Genomic DNA, 6,027 nt, shown 5'->3' on the forward strand with positions numbered 1-6,027 from the left:
TGCTTAGCATTTCTTATACCACAACAGTATTACATTACTGGCATATACCACAATCTGTTCAGCCATTCCCCAATTGATGGACATTCTCTCAATTTCCAATTCTTTGTCACCATAAGAAGAGCTATTACAAATATTTTTGTAGAAGTAGGTCCTTTCTCCCTTTTTATTATCTCTTCAGGTTGCAGAACCAGAAGTAGTATTATAGGATCAAAGTGTATGCTCACTTTTATGACCCTTTGGACAGTGTTCCAGATTGCCCTCCAGAATGGTCTGATCAGTTCACAACACCAACAGTGCATTAGAGTCTCAGTTTTGCTGCATTCCCCTCCAACATTTATCATTCTCCTTTACTATCATATTGGCCAAGCTGATAAATATGAGGTGGAAAATTTGCATTTCTCTAATCAAGATTTATTTAGAATGATATTTTTCATTTTATCAATTGAATTTATTAAAATGTTGTACAATTTACATTAACATTCTTAAGAACAGATCATTTTTGGAAAGGAAATCTATTAATGCACTTAATTTAATTTAAAAAAATTTTTTAGCACCAAATTCTCTCCCTCTCTACATCCCTTCCCTCATCTACTGAGTTTGACCATAGTTATGAAAAATACATGATCTCATTATCTTCTGAGTTGAAAAACCATCACCTTTCATATTTAGGTCACATTAATCATTTTTTGCTTATTGTGATATCTGTAAGATGTATAATATTGCGATATTGTAAGATGTTTTAAATTTAATTTCTGCTAAGTTGCTTTCCAATTTGTTCTATAATTTTTGTTGTATAGGGTATCCTTTTCCCATTAATTTTTGTTCCTACATTTAGCAAAAAACTTGATTTCTGTATTCTTTTATTTCTGGGGCCTGCTTATCTGGTCTGGTTCATAGTTCTACTTTTCTATTTTTATGATTGATGCCAAGTAGATTTGAAGAATACCACCTTATAATACAACAACAAATATTATACAGATATGCCTTCTTGTTACTTTTTTATTATTTCCTTTGATATTCTAGATATTTTCCCCTTAAATTGTGAATTATTTGTCTAATTATGTAACCAGTTGGCAATTTAGCCAGTATAACACTAAATCTGTAATTTAATTTAGAGAATGCTTATTTTTATCACATAAGCAAAAATAGTCTCCTAAATGAGAACAAGAATAGCATCTCCAATTAGTTGTTTTCCTTTATTTCTGCAATGAGAAATTTGATGTATTTATATGTCTTAAACGTGTCCTAATAGGTTAACTCCCAGATATTTTATGAATTTTTTGGATATTTTGAATGGGCTTTTTCTTATAACTTTTATACTCATTTTTGTTAGTATAAATATACTGAGGATTTGTGAATTGATTATTATTGCAACTATTTTGTCAATTAGCTTTAATGATTCTTTGGGGTTTTCTAAACACACTATTATGTCCACATCAAATAGGAATAATTTTGCGTCTTTTTGCCAATGATAGTTCTTTTGATTTTGTTCTCTTATCATTGCTAAATCTAGCATTTCAGAATTAATTCAAATAATAGTTGAGAAAAGAATCATCTTTGATTTTCTCCTATTTGTACTGAAAATTTTCTAGCAGTCCTTCATTAAAAAAACTTTTAGTTCTTTTTAGATAAATGCTTTTGATCATATTAAAGGACTTTCTATGTATTGTATCTGACCCAATTTTACAGTATGTGTTTTTAATACTATTGTCATATACACTTTTGCATTTATTGAAATAATATTTTTATTTTTAGATGTTTAATTTATTATTCATTCTTAAACCCATATCTTCTGTCTTAGAACAGACAGTAAGTATCAATTCCAAGCCTGAAGAGCGGTAAAGGCTAGGTAATTGGGGTAAGTAACTTGCCCAGTTCACACACTATGAAGTGACTGAGGCTGGATTTGAAACCTGTTTTTCCCAACTCCAGACATGCTCTATCCACTGTTCTACCTGGCTGCCCTATTATTTATTTATTTTTACATTCTTTTCCTTTTAAATTTTAAGTTCCAAATTCTCTCTCTTCTTTACTCCACTTCCCCCCATCCACTAAGAAGGCAAGGAATATTATATCACGTATACATGTGAAATCATGTAAGATATATTTCCATATTATCATAACCCTCCAAAGCAAGAAAAATAAAGAAAGCAAGAAATTATATTCCAATGTGCACTCGAGAGTTTGCCTGTTCTCTATATTGAGGTATACATTATATTTTTTCCATCATGAGCCCTTTGGAATTATCTTGGATCACTGTGTTGATCAGAGTAGCCAAGTCTTTCACAGCTAATTATCATTACAACATTGTTGTTACTATACACAGTGATCCCTCCATTCTCCTCACTTCTCTTTGGATCAGTTCATATAAGTATTACCATGTTTTTTCTGAAGCCACTTACTTGTCATTTCTTATAGTACAACAGTATGCCGTCACAATCATATGCCACAATTGGTTCAGCTATTCCCCAATTGATAGGCACCTCCTTGATTTCCAATTTTTTTGCCATCACAGAAAAGAGGTGCTAAAAATATTTTTGTACATACAGGTCCTCTTCCTTTTTCTTTGATCTCTTTTGGAATGCAGACCTAGCAGTTATATTATTGGGTCAAAGAGTATACACAGTTTTATAATCCTTTGGACATGGTTCCAAATTGTACTCTAGAATGTCTGGACCAGTTCACTAGTCCACCAGCAGTTCATTAGTGTACTTATTTTCCCCCTCATCTTTCTAACATTTGTAATTTCTGATAGTTGTGAGGTGGTAATTCAGAGTTGTTTTAATTTGCATTTCTCTATTCAATAGTTACTTGGACAATTTTTTCATGTGACTATAGAAGGCTTTTATTTTTTTCTTCTAAATACTGATGATTTATATCCTTTGACAATTTATCAATCGGAGAATGGCTATTATTTTCATAAAATTGACTCAGTTCTCTACTCAGTATATGTTTGAGAAATGAAACTTTTATCGGAGAAAGTTGCTATAAAAGTTTTTGATATTATTTCATTGTCTATAATACCTTTTAGCAAAATGTAATTTCCCTGTTTATCTCTTTTAATTAGATTTATTTCTGCTTTTACTTTGTCTGAGTTCATGACGGCTATCTGCCTTTGTTACTTCAACTGAAGAAAAAATAGATTCTGTTCAAGCCTTTTATTTTAACTTTGGGCATGTCTTTCTATTTCAAATATGTCTCTTTTACAAATTGTTGTTGGATTCTAGTTCTTCTAGTTGGATTCTAATCCTTCTGCTATATGTTTCTATTTTATGGGTGAACTTATCCTATTCATATTCACATTTATGATTACTCTGTATTTCCCTCTGTTCCATTTTCTTCTCTTTCTTCTCTCTCTCTTTTTATCCCGGCTTTCCTCAAAGGTCTACTTTGCTTTAAACCAGAGCCTCCCTAAATCTATTAACCCTTTTATCATCACTACCACCTTCTATGATTTCCTTCCCCTCCTTTCCCTATTGGGTAAATTAGATTTATAAACACAATTAAATTGTATACAGTCAGGCTTTTTTATACTGCTGTTTTCAAAGCTAGTTCTAGGAGTGTAGCGGCAGAAATTTGTCCAATCTGCATTACAACACCTGAAGCAGAGCTCCAAGCCAATAACTATTTATTAGAAGGACCTGACCCCCTCTAACAAGTAGGATCCCAGACCTTCCTTATAGTTTGAGACTCCCACCTTCTCAAAAGTACTGCTTTTATTCTTTTTAGTGCCCAACCCCTCCTTATAAGCCTGTTCATTCTAGGAATCAGGGCGTTATTTATTGGTGGACTCCAAACTCTTAGTATGCCCCTGAGTCACAATGCTATTTAAGAATGAGGTGGGCATGTACAACTAGGCAATCAATATCCCATCCTCAACATACCTTCTTTAGCAATGGGCCCTGGGCACCTAGGAACAGGTCTAAACTGATATGGTGGGGTATTAGGTTAAGTCCTTCATCCAGGTTTGTCTGGAAGGGATCATGAACAGAAAATGATACAGGGTGGAGAGGTTCTTAATACATCTCAGGACTTTTCACAGAAGCTTGTAATATCTGGGTGGAGGTCCTCTTCAAGCTATGCTGACAAGTTAAAGTTTAACATAAAGATGAATGAATTATTTTAGGAAAAAAACAACTCAACTATAACCTATACCTAGTTACTTCTGATTATTAATTAATTATAATTATTAATAACAAGTAATTAATCATCATCCCTATGGAATAAAACTCAACTAGATAACACTAATCATAGGGATAAAATTATTGATTTAGGATGGGTAGGGGTCTACTAAAATAGGGTAAGGGTCTAATTATTTCTCACAGGGGTCTGTGAGTTTTTGGTGCTGTCAAGGTGGTGTGATCCTGGGAGAGGTATGACCACTGTTCTCCTCATCCATATTCTGGTCTTTATCCATAAAAGTCCCAGGTCCACTGCAGGCACAAGGGCTAGCACTTCTTTTTGTCTTGGAACTGAGACCAGGGCCACTTCTCCCTTGTTACAGACCACCAGTGATCCTTGCCACCAATAGAGTTTATAATCAGTGCCAACAAAACTCTTAATAGTTTTCTGACCAATTGTTTGACCCCCTTATTGACTCTGGGATGAGAGTTCCCAAAGTTGCTGCTGCTGCTTTTGCCCCTTCCCATGCCAACCTTTTAAGTTTTCTTAGGCCAGAAAGGTGTCTCACCCCAATCTTTTGTTGAACTTGCCACTCCAAAATTTTATTTGAGGTTTTATTTCAAAGTTATTTGGAGGGGAATGTTGGTAGAGTTCAGCTGTTTGGCTATCTAGGAGTAGCCAAATCTTTTATCTTGGCTCCCATTTCTGTATGGTATCTTTTTACTTCATTGTTTATAAGATTAATTATGATCATTGATGTCCTAATTTCTAACCATTCTTATGTCACTGATATAAATCCATCTTGGTTACAGTGGCTTATTTTCTGGATATATTTCTGTAGTCCCCTTGTGAAGTTTTAATTTAAAATCTTTGCATCAGTATTCATCAGCGAGATCGCCATATTTATTGTTCTTTCTCTGCTTTGTTTCTCCCTTATTTGGATATAAGAACTGTATTTTTCTCATAAAAGGAGTTTGAAGAATAATTTTTCTCTATTTTTGTCAATACTTTTGTTCTGTAGGTACACTGGAGCATTGCTTTTTAATGTTTGATGCAATTAATCCAAGTCCCATTGGTCCAAATTCCCTCCCTACTCCCTTTGCCAATCCATTTATGACTCATATTTGGATTCCTTAAGCTCCCTCTCGGGTTTTGCTAATTAGAGCATTTCAGCATTTCATCTTTTCTAAGTAATTACTCATTTCCTCTATGCTTAGTTTTCCTGACATATGAATATGTGCATTAAGTTCTGATCATTCTTTTTATTTCCTCTGTTGTGAATTCACTTTATTTATTTTTTTATTTTAGTAATTTGTTTCTTTCTTTTTTTTCTTTAAGGTTAGCTAGTGGCCCATGATTGCAACTCTTGTTATTTTAGTTATCTGAAATATAATAGATTTTGTTTCAGCTCTTCATTTTTACTTTGTAAATATCTAGAATGTTAAAATGTTGTGGTTTTTTTTTTTAAGAAAACCCTTACCTTCTGTCTTAGAATAAATACTATGTATTGGTTCCAAGGCAAAAGAGTGGTAAGGGCTAGGCAATAGGAGTTAAGTGACTTGCCCAGGGTCACACAGCTAGGAAGTGTCTGAGGCCAGATATGAAACTAGAACCTCCTGTCCCTAGGCCTAGCTCTCAATCCACTGAGCTACCCAGCTGCCCAAAAATGTATTTTTTACATGAAACAAGGTGTTGAGAGTTTTTTCTGGATATATCTCTGTAGTCCCCTTAGCAGAATATATTATTTTTGAAGTGTATCCCATCTTTTTTTTGTAGATTATACTATAATATATTGTTTTTTTTCTTAAAGACAAGGAATAGTCCTAGATTATTCAAATGATTTTTCTTGGAGACTGAAGAACTCTCTTGGGTGTTTGCAATATGTGTTGTTGGTTTTTTGTCAGT

This window comes from Gracilinanus agilis, chromosome 3, assembly GCF_016433145.1.
Source record: "Gracilinanus agilis isolate LMUSP501 chromosome 3, AgileGrace, whole genome shotgun sequence".
Lineage (NCBI taxonomy): Eukaryota > Metazoa > Chordata > Mammalia > Didelphimorphia > Didelphidae > Gracilinanus > Gracilinanus agilis.